A 25,181-nucleotide genomic window follows, 5' to 3' on the forward strand; every position below is an offset into this window, starting at 1 on the left:
CCTGAAAACACGTACTGTAAATCTGACAATTTAAGAAGAGGTGAAAATTAGATAAGTTACTAGGAAAGGGGACACAAATGTAACAGAACACCTTTCCACTTGCAGCTGTGGGCACCAAATGTACCCAGGAAACTCCATTTCCTTTACTGTCACGGCCACAGCTCTTTCCTGTGGCTCCAAGCTGAATTACGTTTCCCTCCCATGTCCTTCCAGCAGCTGCCTCGCTCCTCTGCTTGTCCTCACCCTGAGCCTGTTCTCTTGAGATGAGGTGTTTAGCGTGCTGCACAGCAAGGAGGTAGCACAGTATAATGGTCAAACATCTACAAATATTTCTACCATAATTTTCTTAGCAAAACTCGCTGTCTACCTGACGCTTACTCTGAGGTACGGTGACCCTTCTGGCATGTGCCATCCAGGGAGCCCCAGCAGAAGAGACCTAATTTTATTCCACCATACACTCCAAGAACACAGATGCTCGGAGGAATTCAGAGCAATCTCAGCTCTCAGAAATGGCAATCCAGCACCAAAACTTTGGTCAAAGAGAATTACCTGTCTCAGAACAAAGGCTAAAGAGTCTTACAGCTTGCTTAACTCTTTCCACCCAGAAAACATTTAAATCTAGCATTACAGTGCCAAGCCTATTGCAGAGGAGTTCAAGCCTGCTCACAGGTAGCTCTAAGCAGTTAAAGCTGCTGGACAGAGTTACAGGCCCTGCACCTAGTTATGTATATAGGATTTCTCCTTTGTTTAGGTGTTTCTGTAACCTATTGGTCAGACTGAAACCCGTGAAAGGATTCAGATGATGCTTCTGGGGTAAAGCACATAAAGACCATGGTGGATCCCCAGACAAACCACCTTGGGGAGGGTAGGGCAAGAGGCTGCAACAGCAAAGTTGCTTTTGGGGGCTATTGCACTTGCAACACAGTGGGGAGGGTCACTAACACGAAAACAGTCTTTGTCATAGAGGTCTTGCAGGGTACACAGACAGTGACTGAATGGCCCTTGCTTCTCTTTCAGGACCTCTAGCACTTTCAGGTGAAAGGGAAAAAAATCAGTAAGATCACAGCTTATTTTGCCATTCTGAGAAGAACATAAGAAAACCAGAGATGACTTAGCAAAAAATGCTCATGCAGATCATCAGTACGGGGTGCCCTAGGATTCTGCAGCAACTTGGCAACTCAGCCCTAATCTTGTGCTGCAAACATCTGAGCACTAAAACCAGCCCATGATCCAGTTCATCATACATCAAAGCTGAGGCTCAGGGCTTTGGCTTTCATTCAGACATGTCCAGACTGTTTTGGTTTGCTGATTCCTGGCTTACCCAACAGGTAAAGTTTAAAGGTTAAGTGAAACGGTAACAAAATCAAAGCCAAGGAGGATTCTCATTGATTTTTGAACAGGGTGAGGGAGCATTGGTTTACACCAGCTCTCCGGAAAGGGAATAATTGTAAATAAACAGCCTCCACACGTTTCTCCCACATGTGCAGGTGAACACACTCTAAGCTATCTCATTTCATTCAGCTCTGACAGCTCTCAGTATTAAAGATAATTAACTCTTTTTATTATTAGTTCCAATGTATGGCATGCTTGCATTTCACTCTTACATCCTTATAACCTCAGGCTTCTAACTCAGGCCAATTAACTGCATAGGAGGGAGGGGGAGAAGGAAAGAGGAGCTATTGCTACAGAATTAACTTGGGCAGCTCATCACACAGGGACATATGAGCTATATTAGAGGAACAACACTGTCCCTTCGATGTACACAGAACCGGCACCAACACGGTGTCCTCCTGCAGACAGCAGCTGCCTGCGGGCAGCTGACCACTCTTCTACAGACTCAGGCACCATCATATTTATGCCTACTGAGCACTGAACGCTTCTTTTAATGCAATATTCACTTGAACCCTAAAATCCCCGCTCCTGACAATCAACATTACCTATTCAGGTTACATCAGCCCAAAATAAGCCCTATGGCAATGACCAGTGCTGGAGAATAAAGCAAGCATGACTCCTTTCCACCTAAGCTCAGCAGAACCTGTATCTCTGCATCAGAGCTCTCCATCACTAGTATTGTTCAGAGAGTTGGGAACACAGAGTCAATTAAGATTTAGGAAATATCAGAGGGGTTTAAAGATATAAAAGCCTAACATGGACTCAGAGATTTTCCACACAGAACTACTATTCAGGCTTCCAAAAGAAAATATATATATATTTATGTACACATATATATGCATGTATATACCTGTATATATTTACACATACATACATATTTATATTTATATATATATATACACACATACATGTATCTTTGCAAAGCCAGCAGCCAGGTTTGGGCTCATGGCAGCTCCTCTGGCTGCTGTGTCAGGCTCCCACAGCCCCCTCCCCTGCCCTGAAAGAGAGCAGAGGGCAGCCCCAAACCTCTGGAAAACTCTCCTCCAAGGCCCTGGGGGCACTCTGGAGCTGGCAACTCCCTGGCCATCCGAGCTGATGCTGCTGTGCGTAGCCTGATCCAGAAACAGTATCACCAGTCAACAAGCTGCAAATTTCCCTGCACCACAGAGCTGTCCCTCTTGCAGGAGAGAATTTCAGTTTATTTCTTGTGTGTGGTTTTTTTTTTCCGCTTCTGCAGTCACAGCAAGGATGTTGACTTGGCTGCAGTGCTGCGGTGCGTGCGTGAGCACGGCCAGGAGCCGAGTCGGGGCCGGGGACCAGAAAGTGCTGAGCCAGGGTTTCGCCCCCTCGCTGCTGCGCGTCCCTGGGGCCAGCTTCTCCACAGAGCAGGGGAAACGCTCAGCTGCTGTTACGAAACAGTGTCTGCAAATGGGTTTGTTCCACAGTGAAATTATGACAGCCTTGACCTGCTTTGCAGGCATCCTGGCTCTCTGCCAGGCTGGTGAATCAAGTGATGCTGAACTGCCAAATCCACCAAACATCAAAGGAAATGAAGCTCTTCCCATGGGACTCATTCTGCTCTCTGGCCACAGAAATGTTGCATCAGAGCTTCCCTTTGAAGAGCCGGGCAGTGAGGTGCAGCGGGATCCCCTCCTCAGCGGGGCCAGCCCCCTCAGCCAAACAGGGCTTTATCTTCTCTGTGGTACAAACCAACATGTCTCAAAGTGCTTGTGAAAAATCCCTTGCAAACATAATAGAAAATAATAAAAGGAGAGGTAAAAATAGCTAAGAAAAGGGAAAAGGTAGTAAAAGAATTAGGGCCATTTGTGCATGGTTTGTGTTTCCAAAGAAATTCCTTACTGGTTGCCAGCTGTCTGAGCCCTGAAACTTGGCATAACTACAACAGACACTGAATTTGATACAGACGTTTGGTTCCCTGTATTAATCATGTAGAGTAGAAATGGAATACATCACTTATGTGTTTGCCTCATCAGCTAAGGCTTTATCCCCATTAGACTTAATGGAAACCTTCCCTTGACTTTCCCTGTGGCCAAGATTTCGGCTCCAGAGCACACCTCCAAGGAGACACCACTGGGGGAAAATCCCCAGGCACCTGCATCCCACCACCCGACAGAGAAATTCAGACAGTGCAGGCTTATCTCTTGCATAGTTGGGACTCAAGTGGGCTGCTCTTTTATCCTTTACAGAGGACAGAAATCCCAAAAGACCAAAGGCAAATAACATCAGAATCAATGAGCTGCTTGTGCCAGAGGGGAGAGCAAATATGTGAAGGGAGAGCTGGGTGTCTAGAGAGCTGAAACACGGCTGGTGCACCCTGGGCAGTCAGGACACCCCTCTCTCGGGCAGCATTGGCTTGACTGGAGTATGTCAAGTGAAACAAAATGGTCCCAAGTAACCTTAAAAGACATTAATAGGTCAATGTACATCTTGTGGTACAGTGAGAAAAATCTTTGAAGTACTACCAGCCTTGCCCAGGGTGCAAAAGCCGGGAGGGGAAGAAGAGGTGATTCACTGCCGTGTCTCTCCTTTCTCCTTCAAACACCAAACACCCACACAATTACTCTAAAACCATAACACATCAGGGGGTTAGTATTATTATACATGCCTTATGCCAGTATTGTTCTAGAAATGTCTTTCTTCTTTCTTCCAGCTACTCCCACAGGGCAGTAAGCACAATACATGTGCATGCATCTGGTGTGCCATACACATCACAAAATGAGTCAGGTCCTCAGCTGGTATTATTCAGCTTGGCTGTCCTGATGGTTTTAATTTTACTTTTTTTATTTCTGTGCATCCTTTCAAACATTCTACCCTCTCACATTCTGTATGCAACAATAGCAACATAATACATAATTGTATCATAAGCATCTCTGCAGTCCCTTGCAAAAGAAAAATAAATGTGTAGACGTTGCTGACAAAGAGGCTGTATCTGGGTGGCATTTTGCTTAACAATTCCTGACATCAGGTTCCAAATTCTACCTTTGCTTTCCTATATAAAAAGAACTTCTCCTTCAACTCTGGTTATCTAATACACTAATTCTGAAAATATGTTTTTTTAATATCTTTATGTTGGGAGTGGATTCTCAGGTTGTTCATGATGATGTATGAATGCAAGTCTCTTCTTCTGCACTCACAAGTCTCCACATCACATCACTCCCCCTGCACCACTGATCAGTTTGTCCCGTTAGTGTTACTGGAGTTCGCTTGCCTGCTGGATAGAAACACTCCTCTGATTTCCAGAAATGTAAAGCCTCTTCTAGAACTATTAATACCACATATAAAGGAGGGTACTTTGCTTAAAGTTTATGTTGTCATTCTGAGGAGAAAAAGCAATTACATTTCGTCCTCTGCTTATTTAAAAGGTCCACTGATGATCTAAGTGGTGGAGTTTGTTACATGCTGCATTTCCATATCTGGTGGTAGACATCACTTTCTTTTTCTGACTCGGAGAACAGCATTGCATATGTCTATGCTGCTGCAAAGCCCTCATGTGATTTCCAAGTTTGTGTCAATCATACTGAACAAAACCACTTGATTCTTGCAAAATGTTATGTTTTGTTCCATTACAATGCATCCCAACACAAGAATTATCATACCAAGTCAGACCAAAGGTCATTCTAGCTCAAACCCAGTGCTTTACTGTGGCCCAGAAGAGAACAAAAGTACATAGAAAGCTTGCTTGCCTCAACAGATTGTCCTCCCTTACAAATATCTGCAATGCAAGGACTTTCTAGAGGTTATAGATGAAGCGTGAGCATCAACAAAGCCTTGTACAAGGAGTGCCACGTTTCAACTGCATGGAAAGCATCGATTTCATTTTAACGTCTCCAGTTCCTGCATTAGGGGAAACAGCAAATTATTATTATTTGCTGCTCACCTTCCTCATACTGCTCCACAGCTTCCCTACTACTGGAGTCTGCAAAGGAGTGACAGAATAGCACTGATAAGAGATAATCTTATGACAAATTGCCATATAGCTGTATGACAAAGTCTTATGACAGTGTCTCATGACACAGTTATGGTAACATGACTCAGTGTGGCTATTTGTCACCCTCTAGAGGTGGTTGAGCAATAAAAGGATTGATAGAGCCCAGTTGTCCATCCAACTGGTCCCTCTGCTCCTCGCTGCTGAGAGGGAGGGCTTGTAGCTCCCAAGGGCAGGACCTGCTCATTTACTACCAAGGATGCCAGGTTCAGTGTTCTGGTCCTGCCACCTGTGTCATTGCAGGACATTGGACATAAATATCTACCTTCCAGACTCCACGCAACAAATCCCTGAGAAACCTGAAACATACTATTATTGAAACTCCTGTGAAACAAATCTGCTCTTACAACTACTGTTTATTTAAAGGGCTATCCATAAGCAAATACCATAGTGCACACTCACCTTTTATGCCTACAACAGCTGAGACCCTATGGTAATTATAAAATAATTTGGTGGTTGACTGTTTTTCTGGAACAACAGATTCAATCTCTAAACAAATACCGGATATGGGGGGAAAAAAAAGCCAAGTTATAAACTTTTTGCTATGTATTGACCTACCAGCAGTGTGACAAATAGAAAGAGAGCTGAAAAACCTATCTACATGGCTCATCTTACACATAACTATAAAAAAAGATCAAAGTCTGCAGGAGAAGGAGGAAACAAAATGCATTATATTATCCATTTCTTACTTGTAGTGTGGTGGTTTCTGAATGCATACTCTGCTGTGCTAGGAACTCTACACAGAAGGAAAAGACGTGTGCTAGCCCATGTCACTGAGCTAAAGACTGTGTTACTGCTTGCTGTGGATCAGCAGAGCTCTCCTGCCTACCATGTGGCCACCTCCACTCGTACCATCCGAATATATTCCTCCTGTTCTTTGCACTTAATATAAAGGGAGAACCTAGACAAAACCAAAGATGGTCCCATTATTTGGCATCTCTTAATCACAATGTAGCAAACCCCTCTGCCTCTAAGAAAACCACCAAAGTGGACAGACTCAGCAGAGCCACCAGCTTTTGCTCCCACAAGCTAATCCTTCTGGTGCCAATGTGGGAAGTGGTGCTAGTCCACGGCCTGGATCTACAAAGCCTACACCACCAGGACCCAACTTACCAAGGAGCAAAGCTCCCACAAAAGCTTTTTCTCTGTCAGTATCTGTGTTACAGAATGAAGTGCATTCCATCATAATGCTTATAACCCCTGTAAGAAGTGCCACCATGAGCTGGGACATGTTTCTTCCTCGCCTGTGACCATACATAGCCATGTGGGGAAAAGAAACTGAAGGCTGGGTGACAGCAGAGTCATTCTCTTTGCACCACTTGGCTTTGTCTCATGAAAACCCCTCATGTGTGGGAGGAATACTGAAAAGCGACTTAGGAAAGAGGCATGAGGAAGCAGTGCAGGTGTTGATAAAAGCAGTTTGCATAAGGTGACCATTGCATTATGCAAGCTGAGATGAAATACTGGTCAGAGGCCAATTTGTCTGTCTTGTTGTCTTTCCTGATATTTCATCAGAAGCTTTACTCTGCTAGAGAAGACAGCCATGTAAACAGTTAGGACAGCCTTTGGAGTTGAGCAGAATTGCATAACTCCAGTTATCTCACACATATCTGTGCCTGTTTACACAAGTCCTGTGAATCTAGTCCTGCGGTTTCAAAAAAGCAATCAGCATCCACTTCTGAAAAGATTATTGCTTTATTCGCATCATTCTGAGAAGTCAGGTAAAAAACCCATCAGAAATCAGGTTAATACATTCTCTGCAAAACCTGCAATTCCTGCAACAGAAAAAATGTAACGCACGGCTCCAGATCTCACTTTCTCTGGGTCACCTAGTGATAGGAGCTTCATTAAATTCAACAGCACATTTCCACCAGTGAAGAACCTGGACCACTATTCCCATTTAGAAGGGCAGTAAAAGAAACATGCATTCCCAGTAAAGCTTGCACCTCTATTCCCATCTCTATCCCATCAAAAAACATAGAACAAAAAGACACTTAAATTTTTACATCTGATGCGTAAAGACAAATATTAAGAAGTCGTCAAGCATTTTTTTCTAACCTCCAAATTAGTAAGAGAATAACTCCTGAATGCTGGCTGTTTTCCAGTGCACTTCCACCTAGCTCATTTAAATCTTCAACCCTTCAGATGTGACACGATCTGCCTATTCCTCCTGAAGGGATGTTCTGAAGTGTTGAAGTGCATGTGGGCTCCTCAGCAATATGGGAATAAGTTTAATATTAAGTTGCATACACTCTTTTGCCCTCCATATTGTTATTTGAGACTTGCTTGTGAAGCCCAGAAACAAGGAACATGACTTTAGTCAAACTCCTCTGGAAGGACTCAACCCACCCTGTCTCTCTGCACAGAAGCCCATTTTAGCACCAGCAGTTCTTTCAGAGAAAGCTCTTACAAAAGCTGCATCTCTGCTGTGAACAGCAAACTGGGCTGTACTAGGGAGTTAAATACTTCCGTTATTATGCTGTCTAATGCCTTCTTTGAACCAAGCATGTAAAATATTTTTGACATCGTGTATTTCTCTCCTACTGACAATGCTTTGGATCTCTTGAATCTTGTCAAACTGTTCGTCTTGATGTCAGCAGCAAACTGTGCACATAGGTACTTCCCCATCCAGACATCCCTGCTGCTCACTAAGGTTAACTCTCACTCTCCAACACAGCTTTTCCGTGTTCAGCTTTTCCTAATAGAGGTAACATGTTTGCATGTATTTTATACTCGCAATAATCAAAATGCCACAATAAGAATCTTAATTAGTAACACAATGAAAAAGTCAGAATGAGAAGATACAGTGAAAATGACACCTATCACAGACAGTTGTAGGACATGCTCTTTCTAATGAACTGCCATCCAAGATTTGTTTGGGATGATTAATAAGACATAATGACAGATGATGAATATCTTAAGAGCAACTCCATTCCTCCTACTTACACTGTGAGTCTAACAGGGCTGACCTTTTCATAATGCCTAGTAATTTTCATATTACATCCTGAAAACACAGCTAAAATGAGCATGCTGATTGAAGTATGGGACCACAAGGGACACACCAAGCAGAGGAAAGGTGTTAGCAAAACGTGACAAATTACTTATCTGCAACTTCACAGACCAAGGTTCAAGTCCAATTTGAGATTCTGAGTGATATACGTTTGATGGATTCAGCTTAGCTATATCAGACAGACCGGCCTATAATCCACTTTATAACTGTCACATATTGGTTGATAATGCTTAGGAGAGGATTGGTGGGACAGCATGACATGATAACAGAATTACCTCCAACACCCACCTTATGCACACCATTTTTTGAACTCAGATCAGAACTAGTGAGTCACTGCTTAGGACCTCATCACAATACAGTCAGTTCAGAAACAACATCTCTCACACAGCAGCAAAACTTTTTTTTTTTTTTTCCTGGCCTGCCCAGAATTTAGACAGGGTTGAAAATAAAAATTGTCTAGGGATGAAAAAATGTATGATTCACTTTGAGCTTTCTGAAGAAAGAAGGAGGGAGGGCACACATTTCAAAACTAAAAATGTTCACTTCAAATAAAAAATTCAAAACTTATTGTTTGAAAAATATTGAAATGAAACATTTCAGTCATTTTGTCTTTTTTTGTGACAGGTTGCTTGGCACTTTTCTTTCTCACTGAAATATTAGCTGAGGCTTATATTAATTTGCAAAATATATCGGTTAAGGCAATTTTTCATTTTTCATCCAAAATTAACTTAAAATTACAACTGTATTTCATGTTCTTTTACTCCATAGACATCCTATCTTTCCAGGAAGCACACAGGATTATCAATGTTGAACATGGACTGGCAATGATAGGTCAAAGATACATATATCTTTCTATCAACTTTTGTAGCTCCCAGGTTTATGAGAAGTAGCTCCTTTCCTTGTAGCCATGGATATTAACTCTTTGTATGGCAACTTAAGTTTGCAAATAGCATTGCCCATGTCTAATGGGGACAACTCATCCTACTTGAAGACACACATAGCTGTAGATAAGTGATACTGTGGTCAAGATTAATCAGTTGATCAGCTCTGTATCCTTCAGTTTTGGGTTGCTCTATCTCTTCCTTCTTGTGTCTCTGTTTAAGATCTTTGTAAGCATCATCTCCTTCACTCTGACTCCCTTCACTCCCCTAGGCCCACAGTTAGGTTTAATGGGCAGACTGTCCTGGCAGAAGTTACCCTTCACCCGCTGCTTGGTGGGAATAGGACACAAGAAGGATTGTTGGCAAAACACAGAGCATCATGGGGCAGGGATCTGCAAGAAGCAAAAAGTTTTCTGGAACTAATGTGATGTTCCTTAATCATAGTGTTAACCACAGCCACATGGCTCATTTCTCCCCTCATTGCTCTCCTGGACTGGGTTTATTTAGACTGAGAGTTTATCAAAGGATGGACTTCGTTCTGCGTCTGGCAGATGTAAATGTAGAGTGGCCTTAATAAAATAGAGCCACAGCAGTCCACCTCACATCTTCTGTGCACATCTGTGAAGTGCCAAGAACACTTTTTGGTGTCATACAAAAATAATAAAGATAGATGTAGTTAATAAATAGGTAAGTACATTTTGAGCTCTCTGAGCTCCTCATTTTCTTTCAGCATAAGCCCATTTTTTACAGCTGACTGCTGTGATCTTCCAAGGGATGTGCTGATGTGGCTTGAACCAAGTTAATTTGCTTCCTTTTTCTTTTTTTTTCAGGATTGCAGACGTCATCAAAAATAAACAGTACAAAGAGGGGGGAGAAAAAATAGTCAAGGCAGAAACTGATTCAGAAACTAAAATAAAGCGTAGTTCTCAAAACCTCTTTAAATTATTCAGACGTCACAATCCAAGCAAAAGCTGTTCTTTTCTAAGCATTCTGTTTTTTTTTCCTTACTCCTCCCTGCCAAAATAGCTAGCCTAATTAAAAGTTGAAGATACCTCCAAGTGGATTCATGTTATCACAGATAGTGGGTTTGGAAGCATCCAAGGATCTCCAAGTTATGCTGGTTCTGAAGAGCTCAATGAAAGTTTTTTGCTAAAAGTCATGAAATTCAGGACTCAGGAACTAAGGAGTGGAGGACCTGGTACAGCTGCCAGTACTCCCTGTCCTTGGACAAGGGTATAACTGGGCACTGTACAATGAAGGGAGCCGCTCCAGCTCATTTGGAGACTTGAGAATGAGTTATGGCTCAAGGATTCACAGTCCCTTTCTCTCCACTTGCTGTGGACAGAGGGTAGAGAGGCAATGAATGGCTTCTGCCGCTGCACCACGCCAGTCCCCCTTTGTTTATTTGTTTACAACAAAGAACAACAGACAAAATGTGCAACCACCGCTGCCATCATTTTACAACGAAGGTATCAAGCAGATGTTTGCTCCACTTCAAACTATAATATTCAAGCCATTCTGTTGCTTCATTTTCAACAAATAGCCCAAATTCCAAATAAAAATTACCAAGCCCTATTTTAGATAGATAAAATAATAGTAGATCAGTGAGCTCTTTAGAGTGATTTTTTAATCCAATGAGTGTTTCCACCAAGAATGCAACTTTCTAAAGCTTTCTCTTCATTTCACATCTCCCAGCAGGAAATGTCAGCATTTACCCACCACAGCAGTACTCCTCCTCCTGCCAGACCATGGGGGTAGCTGAGCTCTGAGCCTTTACCACCCCAAAGCAGGAACAAGGCCTCCAGTTTTGTGTAGTGAGAAGAGAAAAATTCCTCTTGCATGACCTTCTCTCCCCCAGTGAATATTTCAGGGAAACGCCCAAGGAAATAGTTATTTCAGGCTGGTTGCAGGGACATTTGTGCTGGCTGAACATGATAGCAATGCATTAAAAGACTGTAGCAGATCATACTTCTTGCTTAACCTACTTAATATCCCCAGCAATTATTACTGATGCTGGTGCATACCTTTCCTAACCTATAGGAAATACCCAGGCTCAGTTACTTTGCTGCTGCATCTCAGTTCCTGCAGTGCTAAGACATAACCTCCAGCATGGGGCTTCCCTCACACTAGGAATCACTTCTCGCATCCATAAATGCTTTTCTTAAATTTTGTTCTCCGCGTTACCAATGTGCAGCCTTACGTAAATCCTCCACCCGTTTTTGCCTCCAAATCCAGCCCCTGCCCACAGGTCTTCAGCTTTACTCACTTGAGAGCGATTCTCAGAGCAATCCTCTCCCCTGCAGCTGTTAATCTGTCATTACCGTGCCATAAGTCAACCAGATATACTGCACCATTACAAAACCTCAACAGAGTGGAAAAAAATCATTTGCTTTACTGTCAACATAAAAACTTTTTATCTTCATTGACAGTTTTATTTAGAAAAATCTCAGCTATATTTTAATTTGGCTCTAATGATAGCTCTCAGAAAGCAGTGTCACTACGTTAAAGTTTAGTGCAATAGCAGCTGCTAATTTTCTTTTTCCACTTTTTGGTTTTGTTTAACAGGTATTTCTAAAGAAAGGATGTTTCTGGGGTTTTTTGTTGTTACAAAAAAGCACATATTTCTGATAACACTGCAAACTGTCTAATTACCAATGGCTGCTAAGACCAGCTTCCTCCATGTTACTATCAGCCCTAAAATGAAAAGGGACATATTTAAATCTTTATTTAGTAGGACAGCTACAATTTACTTCCCAGAGAGCATGTTACATATTTTAGTGCAATAGTGTCCTGCCTTTGCTCTGTGAATATCTATATACTACCACAATAACACAACCAATGGCTTGGAGTCAAAATGCAGGGACCAGTGAAATAGTTTTGTATCTCTGATTTCAGTAAGCAGGCTTGGTGCTGAGGAAGGAGGTACCACTAATGGTCTGACGCCCTGTCTGCTGCAAAATCAGTGAAAGAAATGGAGGCATCATTGCTCTATCCATACTTTTGAGCTCATTCTGTCTCCTACTGTAGCAACATTAGCCAGGTTTTCCTGGTTCAAGCCCACAATGAATTCATGCATGGGGAGAGTACATAAAACAGCAGCAGAGGTTCTCTACTTGGCCAAAACCTACCTGCCTTCTATAAAATATTTTCTTCGGAAATGACAATGCTTCTACAGAGCTTATAACCCTCCAACTCTGTGACTTTGTGAATTGAAGTTCATAAAAATCTATGGGCTACATTTTCACTGGTAGAAAATGGCTGGCAACAGGCCAGTACTTTGTTTCTCTCTCCTGCTAGCCACATCAAAGAGCAATAAACACAGCACCAATACCCTGGAAGAGCTGGCATGGAAACGGGGACCTGGAGACATTCAGTAGTTTTGGGGGTAGTTGCCACCACACCAAGATCCATAAGACCCTAAAGAGTGTAAAACCAAACCCACTACACTCTTCCTTTAAAAGTTAAGCATGACACAGGATTTTTGGTAACATTTGACAAAAAACCCACCAGAGGCTGACTATCAAATAAATAGCGTTTCTAAAAGATCGTGCTGGCTTTGACTAGACATGGACAGCAAGAATGGCAGTTGGTTTGAACTTCTGCAGAATCGGTTTTTGTTTGTTTTATTTTAAATTGTAACAATATGAAACTGATCTTCCAAAACACTTTTTTCTTTCTAAAAGATAAAACCCCAGAGCAAGAATATTTGTGCTGAAAAAAAGTCTCTCAGATGAATAGCTTTGTACATACGAGCATAGAATTGCCTGAAATAGCTTTGTTTTGAAACAATGCATTGTCTCACAGGAATTTTAGACATTCTTTAGGAAGGCAGCACTTGGCATTATATTTCATGCCTTCCAAAGTATCTATTTTCTTAGGAAATGAAGGAAAGGGATGAGAGAGAGATGTTTTTCACCAAACTGACTTTGCAATTGTAAGGATCTCAAGCAGGAAAATGTGTAAGAATGGACAGAAAAGTTTTATCTTATTCACCCCAAATGGCAACAGGAAAAATAAAGGAATGCTCTCTCCAGATCAAGTGCATGAAGAGAGAATTTCTTTGAAAAAAGTCTTCTCTTTATTGTTAAAAACCTCTTTCAGCTTGACTGACGAATGCTAGAAAATTGCTTAAGTGAATTCAGGCCACCACAGCTGACAAAAATCACATCAGGATAGATCATCCCATCAGCTCAAATATAGTCTCTGTGTTTTCCTAGCAGTTTGTTTTCTGTTTCGTGCATGCATATTAAGCTTGTTTTTGCTAGAGTAAATATAATGCAGTAATGTTTGGATATGAGCCCTATTTACAATGCCTCCAAAACCTGAAGGGTCCGAACTGGTGATCTGGTTCCTATCCATCTGCCTCTGAGGTCCAAGGCACAAACCCCAATCCCTTTCTCACATCCCTGTGGATACAGTATTCTGGTCTGTATTCATCTTAGAAACCCACCGGGTCCTCAGATTTCAGGTCTGGAGCATCATATCACTTTAGTTTCCTGGTGGTTCCATTAATTATGGGAAAACACTAAACAAGAAAAAAAGAAAAAAACTATCAGGTACACAGAAACTTTCTCCTTCCAAGCTCCAAGTCACACAACTTCACCCCCCCACACACAGAGTGTGATTTCACTTCGTGGTTTATGCCTGTTTGCTACCATATCTTGCCAGAGGACTGGCTCACACCTCAGCTTCCCAGCTTCATTTTCAGTTAGTAGTTAAATCCATCATTCAAATCATTTTTCATTTGCATATTTATTCTGAAGAAAGGTCCATGGTGGGCACATTATTACTCACTCTCTATTCCCAGTATAAATTTTAAGTCACCTCTTTGTCCCTTGTGCAGCCTACACACTGACGCAGCATCTTCTCACACTTCTCTCCCACACAGGCAGCTCATGAAATTATACTCCTAGACCATACGGGGGATGATGGATGGCTGGTATTTGTCTATTCTGTGCAGGTCTGACTTACCCAGAGGCTGGTAATGGGTAAGAGAAGCTTTAGCTGGCCCAAGAACTATGCAAGATGCACTGGCTGACTACATATAGATCCTTAATTGCTTAAAGAGTTGACTTCACAAAAAATATTTCCATGATTGACAGGTCGACAGGCAGCCTCGGGCAAGAGGTCAAGGAGCAGAGACAACTGATTGCCAGCTGGAGATGAACACTACCAATTCATCAATCAGTGATGGAGCTACCCCCGAGGAGCATTGACTGGGGGGCTGTCTGCGAAGTGATCAGTAGAAGGTTGCTAGAGGATACATCTGCTGGGGGAATTGAGGGAAAGGTGGAGGAGAGCTTTTGCCGAGGAATGGGAAAGATGGAGCTGAATATGGTATTTATGCCCTAGTCAAATAATACTACCACGGAATACTGAAAAAACAGCTGCAGAAATCTGATTTTCTACTTTACCCCTCACATCAGTAATTAATTGCAGGAAATCACCCCACTGCAGACACACTAGTAAGATACACTCGCGACCTGTCTCACTTTCACATCAGGACTTTGTTTTTCCCTTGCCAAGGTGTTGAACACAAGGCCAGTAAATTTATCTTAGAATAAAAATTAGCCTGGAGGAGCTGCTTCATCATCTTCCTTCTTCTTTTCTATAACAGTCAGTGTGGCAATATCCGTTTAAGTTTAGAAAGCATATTGTTACAGGATGTGTGGGAACCGCAAATACCATCTGAGGCCAAGTTACAGTAAATCCTATTCTTAGTGTCATTAATGGAAGTGCTTCCTTCTCGTCACAAAAGCAAACAAAAGAAGGTCCATTAATTTTTCACTTGTGGAGCAGTAAGAAGGCACTTTAAAAAGGGGGGAGGAAGGACTCCAGTCAGGTACATGAGCAACTTCAGACATTAGCACATCGCTGAGCCCAGAGGTTGGAAAACAGTTCTGTCTGTGAATGGTCAATACCCAAGTTCTGCTTGTTGCTTTATAAAGATCTTAAATATAAGCTCCATTTCAATCTGCAATTATGTTTGTGTTAGTATGATGTTAGTTATTAAGGCCAAACACTGCAATAAACAGTTAATCATTAGTCCTGCCATTCCTGGCCACTGTCTGCATTACAGTAAAATAAATCAGAAGAAATGTATTTTCTGCCACTTTGAATGCAATAAGACATGACACAGTAAATATTTCACTTGGTTTTAGCGTTTACATTCCCTGGACTTGGTATTCCCCTGATTTATAACAAAGTGAAGTAGGAGCAAATCCACCAAAGTCAATAGAGTTAAGCTACGTTAAATCAAGCCCTCTATTACCAAAAATCAATTTTCCATTTGTTTTAATAACATTAATTTAAATGAACTCACTTGATATTCTCATACCTCTGATATGTGCATATAATTTATGGCAGGGGTAATCCTGGACAAACCTGGATGCTTTTAGCTCCTCAGCCCACTCAGATTTGAATGACTAGTTTAAATAAAAATATTAATAGGATTTTTTTTTTTTAATCTTGTGTACTGAAGCCAAGTGCAGGACATCCAGTTAATTTAAAAATATGTATCAGACTTCAGCCAGTCAGGCATGTTGTTATTGCCCATCTCCTTTATCTTGAGGTACATTTACATTTCCATTTTTAGCTGCACACCTATTTATGGCTGTGAAGGCTGGAAGAACTGTCAACTAGAAGTGTGGGGTGCAGATCCCACCTCTGAGACTGCCTCCCTGACAGCTTTGGGGGTTAAACTCCTCCTGCTCCCATGGTCTGCCTTGCCAAGGTTCTTGTCTCATGAAGTCATCAGAGCATCAGTTAACCAGTTCCCATATAAGATGACAGGGGAAAGAACCTAGATGTCATTTTCTAAAGTTTTATCCTGCAAAAACCCACAATTGCTAACAGTGTCTGAGCATGAAATTACACCTTGCTAATGCCACTGTAACAATGCACATGAAAGCATTATGGGAAGAGACAGGACTAAACCACATCCACCTAGAGATAACAAGTGGAAATAAACCCCCAGAGAAAAAAGGTAATTTTCCAAGGCGAAGATGATTTTTTTTAAAACCAAGTGAGAAAAAACACTGATCAGCTTTGGGGTATAAATCCTTTGTTCAGGCTGGAGTGGAAGCAAACTGAAAGATAAATATGGTTACAAAACAATTACTCTAGGTTTGCAGGCTGTTTGGGCAGAGAAAGAAAGGCTATGGGAAAGGTCATTTTTGCCTCGAGGACCTGGCAGCAGGTGGGATGTGGGGGTTCAGCTGTCATGAAGCCAAAAGACCTAAGTCATCCTGATTTTTACCCCTCTGGAAATTTGGGAATTTATTCCTCAGGCTCATCTCTGAGATATGCTCCCTTGAACATCAGGCCTGAGGGAAGCGCTGTTTTGTGAATTTTGTTCGTTCACTGGCCCCAGGCAGCTGTTTGTTCAGCTGTGCTTGGCCCTATAGCTCCTATGAGGGCAACAGCCATGGGATGTCTCATTCAATGATGCATGTGTATAGGATCTCATGCAACCTCATCTGGAAAAGTGACAAAATCTTACACCTAAATCCTGCAGAAAAACTGCATCATCCAATTGAGTTTCTTCAAAAAAGGTCACTCAGTGCTGCGTACAGGGCTCTGACAGATAACATGAGCCATTGTCTTTAATAAATAGAACATCTAGTTCCTGGAAAAGTCCATTCCTTGTTGCTTCATAATATTGTAGAGAAGATTGATAGTCGTAATAATAAAAAAAAAATCTTAGCGTGTCTGCATTTTCTTACATATATTAGGTAGATTAGCGGGATACTTCCAGCAGAAGTGCTGTAAACAGAAATAAATTATGGTTTATGTATCTTGTGAGCTGCTAGCATTAAAAGTCTAAATATTTCATCAGACACATGCATCTTTACATTTCTTTTCCTTGGCTGATAAGGCAAACAGAGAGTAGTCAACAAGAACTTAAAAGAAAAACAAAGACCCCTCTCTGATAGCTGACTATAGAGAGGGGGAAGTTCTGAAAAGCCCCAAGACCACTCCAAGACCTGAAAGGTCCCTCTTAGTGAACCACTATGAATTAAAACTCATATTGGCTTTATGAGGCACCAGCTAAGCAACTGTATGATGAACAAGGAAACATGTTTTGAGGCACAGACCCAGTTCTTGTCATTGCACAGAAGAAATAACACTTTGAGCCTGCCTTGAAACCCATCTGAACTTTCTGCAGGAGATGTGCCTCTGCAAAGTTTTGCCAGTATTAGGTCACATTAGTGCATCACTGTAAGGACAAGGACACGAGAACAGTGAAAGCAACAAGGCGAAGAGGGGACAGGGAAGTGAGTATTGAGAGGCAAGGGGAAAGGGAAGAATAAGGGAATAAAAGTGAATGGGAAGGAGGGGAGTGGAATGAAAGCGAGTATAGGGAAGCTGCTGAGAAAGAACCAAGGAAATGATGTCTGCATGACAGCACATTCATTTCCATCATTGTTCTGCTCTGAAGTTTTGGTTTCCAGATTCTACATCACTTCTGACTGCCCAGAAACCCAGCCCAAGGAAAAACAATGCAGCTGCCTGGGCCAGCAGCCAGGATGCTGTCTGCCTAAGAGCATTTTTATTCAACTTGAGGTTACAATTCTTTCTTTCTGAAAATGTAACATTTGATATAAACCCAGAGTGCTGACCTATTCCTTTTGAAAATGTAGAAGTCATTTGGGTTTTAGTTCCAGCTTTCGATTAAAAAGCTTTTAAGGGAAAACCTCAAAAAAAAAATCCTATGAAAATTCCATACCAAACCCATTTTATGGACTTTAATTTCCAATAACCAGGGAGAAAACAACCGTAAGTGGAGGAAACAGACACACGTATAAGTAACTTTAGGGAGATTATTAATTTTCCTTAATAAGGGTCTTTAACAGCATGATGACTTATGCAATATAGTTAAGCAGAAACAAATAAATCAAGAAATTAAATAGAAATAGAAAACAAAAGTAAAACTCAGAAGAGAAAACATTTAATAAAAAACTTGGTGAAGGGGGGAGGGAATTAACTAGTTCCCCACCTAATATCATTTGGCTGGGGGTTTTGCCCTCCATGAGCCATTTCTTTTGCCAGTGTCTTTTCCTATGACAGTAAAGTCTTTGGGAGTTGGTAGAGCTCCCTTTCTTCCTCCAGTGATGTAGTTGGTACAACAAGGAGGCCAGGTCCTTCCCATGTCTCCTTCCAGCACCCAACTACAGACCCCTCCATCACTCACCTGCCTGATCTCTTTAGAAGCAAAGAACTTGGCAGGAACTGGCAATGGGGTGTTATGGAGCTGCAGAATAAGGGCCATCTTCTGCTACAAATACACTACAGAGATGGAAGAGAGATCATAGTAGAAAATGCATATGTCCAGGGTTAGTTCTATTGCAGTTTTAAATTTGGATTTCAACTCTTCTCTGTCAAAGACCCCCGACACAGACAAGCATCTGCATTTTTGGATTTTATCGTGCTCCAATCTTGGCAGACCTGTGCAGTGGTGCATTTAGACCTGCAATAAGGGATGGTGTGATTTATACAGTTAAATCAAGTGCACCTTACAGTGTTTCTATGTGTTATCTTCTTTCTATTTAACACCATTATTTTAGAATTTTAAAAATTATTAGAGCTAGTTGATATGCCCAAGATGAACAATGGCTTAATTGAAGTATCACCTTTCTTTTGCTTTTCAACCTGAGAAAATGCTTCCACTCTTTAATGCCCATCATTCCAGCATTTACTGATGCTTTGTTTTAATGATGACAATCTGTTGCAGCTCAGACACAGAACTCACATTTTCCCCCAGACACCCAGTCATTTGTTTCTTTGTGTGTGTGCTTTATTTTTTATGGGGCCAGCTGCTTTGTGATCAGCAAAATGTCAGAAAAATCATCTTACCATAACAAAGCTGAAAATAAAATATTCAAGGAAGCAAACTCCCATGGAAATCTTTAAAGCTCTAACAAGGGAGAATTCTCATCTCTGTGCACATGGGTGACTCACTGAAGTAAATGGGAATTACGTGACTGCATCGAAGATTTCAGTATGAAGAGCACAGATTTTCTCCCAGCTTTGGCCTTTTGGAATGAACTCACAAATAAGTTCTGATGATTCTAGATAGAGAGAAACTTGTTCAGTGATATCAGCCATGACCAGAATACCAGAATGATTTGAGAGAGTTACAGTATTTTCCTACCATGATTAATTGTGTGATTAACATAACATGTCCTTAAATGCTTTTTATAAATCAAGCACTCACATTCAACTGTCCAATTTGCAAATGGAATGACTGATACTTAAAGGTCAATATAGATGTGTCTTTGCAAGTACAGAGGTTAATTGACATAAAATTTGTTACAACTTGCAATATGGAGAAAAAAAGCTGTTTCTGTAAATATTGTAATTAAACAGAATGTTGTTTTTCTAATTGTTAGAAAAGAAAGCCCCAAATTACCAGGAGGGAAGAAATTAGAGCAAACAGATCTGCAGGAAAATATTCTCATTTTAAGTATCAGCTAAAATATAAACTGCCTATGAAAAATTCACAAAGATATGCTCATGATGCACCAAATTATCCTCTTGGGTTTCATAATTCTGCGAGTGAGTGCAATTAGTTAACGGTGGTGTTGTTATAAAACTACATACTGTGGCTGGCGGGTTTTGAAACTACTCCAGAAACCAAAGTCTGACGCTAAACAACTATTGTGTTTGGGTATTAGGCAACAGGAAATCTGCCTGATGATAACTGAGTTATACCAAGCCCTGCAGCAGCCACTGAGACACTATGTCCATTTAATCTGCAGATGGCAAAGTAGATATGCCATTCACAGCTGCATGCATGAGGATATGACATCTTTGTCTATATTAATCTCATGGCTGGCTTCACATGACTCATTCAACCTCTTTTTCTATCACATGAAAGGGAAGTTAACTAGCAAGACCTCTTTTTCTATCACATGAAAGGGAAGTTAACTAGCAAGACCTCTGGTGATTTTTAAATAGGTCCATCCCTGCTGCAACGTACATTTCAAGCAATAGGGTACAGAGCTACTCTCCATGTTCCTGAAGCTTTCATGCCACGCAGTTGTGTAAGTCCACAGTATCTACACAAATCCCCCGTATGTGTCATTAGCTCATTTCCAAAGCAGTCTTGTTAAAACATACAGGCTGTGATGCCAAGAATATGACAAGTGGGTCAAATGTATTAAAGTATATATTAAGAGACAACATCAGCAGGCTTTGTTATCCCAGTTATCAGTAGGGAGATAGAAGACTTAAATAAATGAACAATCTTAATTTAAAAAAAAAAAGAAAAAAAATCTACAGTATCTCTGTTTCACAAAGATAAGCTGACAGCTAAGGCAAAACACAGCTATGCCCAGAGGCAGAAGGAGGAATGTAACAGGCTTCCTGGTTCTCCTCATCCTCTGTGGCAAGGTTAAGTAAAACACCATGGGTTTAGCTCCAAGTGGTTCACAGAAGCTTTGCTGTTCAAAGTAGCTTGATTTTGAGATCTTGTGCTCTGCTTTTTAATCAATATTCAGATAAATATTCTTTGTCTTCAAAGTGGAATATCACTACGGGAAAAATATCAAGCTTTTCATCATCTTTTCCTGGAAAAATTCAAAGAACCCTTGCAGATTTGGAGACATTCACACAATAGTACTATTTTCAGTTACAGTAGCTCCTTCAAGGCTCAGAGGAGACTCTGTTTTGAAGAGCAAGAGACATTCACCTCCCCAGAGAAGTAACTCCTAGAGTTAGGCAACATACTGAAAGTGAGGAAGAAACAAAAGCAGAGAGCTGTCACAGTTGGCAATGGTCATGCAGACCCATTAGGGCAGGGGTTAGCTGAAGTTGCAAAAGGAAACTGAAAAAAAAAATTAAACATTCTTTCTTAAAGCATTTTCATGAGGAAAAATAAACATATTCATTCTAAATTCCTATTTTGAAGTTCAGAGCCCATGTTTTTCCATTATAATCCCATCCAGCCTTATACAAACAAAAATAATCAAATACGAGTGGAATATTTTCCCTGTAAACATTCATCCCATGTGGACAGGAAGCTCCAGTTGCTTGCAGAAAGCTGAAGCACCAGGATCTAGCCCTACTGACAAGATTTTCAAGATTTTCTTGTTTGCATCCCTCTGCTCCATTAACAGTGTGATGCCTGCTGAAAGCTAAGGCAAGTATACTTGGAGAACAACAAATTATCGGTAAAAAATAACCTGTGGAGAGAAAAGCTGCCCCAGAGAAGTGGAACCAGACCCTAGCAAAATGTTTTAAACCTCTCAGATAAGTACTAAAAGCGATGGACTTCCGTAAAACACATATCATCTCCACTTTTTCTGTATGCAAAAAACAAATAAATACTTAATATACTTTAAAGTATTTGAAGATGTCCAGATACCTTAGGATGGCTAAATTAAGATTTTCATAGGCTTTTTGATGATCAAGAGCCAGATCAGCACTATGCTTGAAGCAAGCTCACTAATCGTGCTTGAGAAGAATTTTAACTTCAAAGATTGATGTGCTTGAGGGGCAGCAAAAGAAGTAATTCATTAAAAAAAAAAAAAATCTAAACACAATCAGAAAGACTTTGATGCATACCTGCGTTGACCTGGAAGCTGAATCACAGCAGCCACATTTGTAAGTTATAACATGTTTAGAACAGAAGGGAGTAACCAACTTCTTGCAGAAGTGGGAAACCAGTAGATATCCTTGGACTTTGCAAAGCACATCCAAAGCTGTGTCAGACCTTGGCAGGTCAGAAATCCACAGCTTTCCAACGGATGACTTATAGGGAACATATGTGTATATACATTAATGCTTTTATATTTCCTTATAAAAGAAGAGCAGAGTTGCTATTCAGTATTCCTAAAACCCTCCAATGACAAGAATTTCAGTACTGTCCCTAGTCAAACTGTGGTTACGAAATTCTTTACTTCTTTCAACACCCTAGTGCATTGAGCTAAGAAAGCATTTCCTTTTTCATTAACTGATCAATGTTTATGACACACAGGTGAGCAGTTCTACTTACTCCTTAATCCTACAGTGCTGTTACTTCTTCATGTGCACAAGATGTAAAGATAGATATTGATACTAGATTTGGAAACCGTGAAAAGGTAGGGGCTTAGAGAGACCAAAAAAACAGAGGCCAAAGCGACAGAAGACAACCTTGTCCATGCCTTTGGTTCCCAGCATGAAATACCACAGCATATCTGGATACCGAGATGGATGTTCACGTTTCTGCTAAGCAATCTGCAGGGGCAAAGGTATTTCAGTCAAATGTAGAATTTAAGGTCTAGCATGAAGGTAGCCCTGGATTAAATTCACCACTTGCAGTGCTGGCTAAAATTATTTGTCATGTTACCACCAGATAAAGCAGTAGTATTGCTACAGGATAACCATGCAGTTACTCTTGTTTGCAAGGATCTGCTGGGTTGTTACCATACATCCCATGTAAGTTACCGTTCAGTGTTTCTGAAGTAATATCTCAGTAAATAACCTGTCAAAACTGCAGTGAGCCTTCACCACACAGGTCACTATCCCCGCAGGAGTACTCAGTAAATAGGAGCTGATCCCTCCTTTGGAAAAAGAATATTGCTGAAATCTTTCAGTCTTACAGTGAGAAAATAAGAAACACTTTCAAAATTGCTTTTCATCCTTTTACAATCCTGCTCTTAACTCTTCACTCCACTGGTAGGAAATGGACATTTATAGCCACTATCTCTCAACTGTCAAATCTGACAGCAGAATTAACAGCTCTGGTAATTAGCAGGAAAAGCACCTTGCCAAGGCACAAGACTCAGACTGTAAGGTGATCTACAGACTTTTTTTTCCCCAGGGTCAGAGTAGGGGTAAAATCATAAAAATGGTGAATTGCTTATGATATGAAGAGAAAAGAGACAGCTGAGCCACAAATTTTAGCTCAGCAGATTGTAGTCAGGTCTCTATAAAGACATCGGTTAACCTATACCTCAAAGCTTGTTAAAAACAAAACAGGTATCTTAGAAACCCAGCAAATTAGATATACTGCAGACAGTTAACAGGAATAAAGGAGATTAAGTGGCCACTAGTCACACTTTCAAAAACAGAGGAGAATTTAGTACTCATCTGAACTGCTTCAGACGCAAAACACTCGCCTCCCAATAATACAGAAACTAGAAGTATGAATCTGGGACTAAGAGGCTTGCTGACCACTTTTAAAATTATGAACATCTCACATATTTCTTGAGATGAAAAAGTATGGAAAACTACCTGAGAAATAGATGTTTATACTTCCCTGCACTCGATGTACAATACTTGGCAGCAGAGCAATTCCAAGCGACCCAGAACCCCAGAGCCCCATCAGTATTAACAGCACTACGGATAGGTGACAAAAACAATCATAGATGTGAGATGTACAGAAATGGTCATATTGTCTTTTTGAAGGAAAACACCCTTTTACCAAAGCAGACATTTTCACAAAAAAAGCATGTTTAAGTTGGAAAGCATTCAGTTTCAGATGATCACTACCTTTTCAGAATATAAAAATTGAAAAATTTTTCAGAGAATGTACTGGTGAAGATTTTTTTTAAACCAAGAGTTACCCTTTTTTTTTTTTTTTTTTTCCTTGCCAGGAGGAAATATACCCTCCCAATCAGCTGTTCTCAGTATTCAGAATGCATAAATATCAAAGCAAAACAGAAACATGAGCAGTATGGAAATACTCTCAAGGAATAGTAGACTACTCAGTGGCCTAGTCTGCATCTATAACTGCAAGTTACAGTGAAATCCTCTTTCTAAATAGCCATAAAAAAAAAAAAAATTAAAAGATGTGCTGACAAATCAGAATGTTCTTGTTCATTTGCAGGCTTGAGGGCTACACAGCACTGCACCATATCAGGAGCAGTCTAGGAAAAATTCTTTGAGGACATGCGTGACACACACAGTGACTTAGTACCAAGATTAACATGACATAGCAAAGCATTACAACGATACAAACACAGTGAAAGAAGAACACCTCTCATTTGTTACTAATTAGACTTTGGAAAATACTGAAAATCAATATTGGTTCAAATTTTGAACTAGTTTTCCTTTGTTTTGAAATCATTATTTTTATGCATAATAGCCTAGATAAGCAATTCTGTGCGTTAGAAGCTACCCTAGAACATAACCAAGCAGCCACTGTCCCTTTTGTGCTTCTAATTTAAATATACAGAGAAAGCACTCGAGAAAGGAAATGTTATTATTCCCACCTTAGAGCTGGAGAATTGAGACAGATAAGAACTGAGCAATTTTCCATCCTTAGAAGGGAAGTCTGTGTCAGAAACTGGGACAGAATGCAAATTTCTACAGCTATTCTCAAAACAGGTTTGTTGGCATAATTGTTTTTCGACTGCACATGTTGCCAAAGAATCCTGAGGAACATTTATCGAAAGTGAACCTTAAATATGTGCTATCCAGCGAAGAGCCCTTTCATGTTAAGAAGGTGGATGGAGAGAGATTCTGTGCATCTGACTTCAGAAAACCAGAGAGGAAAGTGTGACAAAAGTAAATGGAAGAGAAGATCCAAGCAAAGTGAAATGCAGTCACGTCAAATACCATAAGCACAAACTGCAGTGTATGTACGGAAGATGATACACAAGCGTAGCTGGGTGGTCCATCAGCAAAACATCAACTGAAAACACTGAATTCAGTGATGTTACTGCAACCAGCTAAAATCATTGCAGTGCACTGATTAACAAGGTGAGATCTAGACAGAGGGGGAAAAATTGATAAACAAATGTATAGGACTTTTGCTGGTAAAGAACTATAAATTCTGAGGAGCATATGCTGACACAAAAACAAATATGACAAAAGCACACATGCAATGTTGCTACCCCACTGAAATCAGCAGGTTTCCATCCTCTGGTAGAGATATAATTTCAAGACTGGGTGTGCAGAAACCCAA

This window comes from Tyto alba, unplaced genomic scaffold, assembly GCF_018691265.1.
Source record: "Tyto alba isolate M040663 unplaced genomic scaffold, T.alba_DEE_v4.0 Super-Scaffold_10, whole genome shotgun sequence".
In the NCBI taxonomy this organism is placed as follows: domain Eukaryota; kingdom Metazoa; phylum Chordata; class Aves; order Strigiformes; family Tytonidae; genus Tyto; species Tyto alba.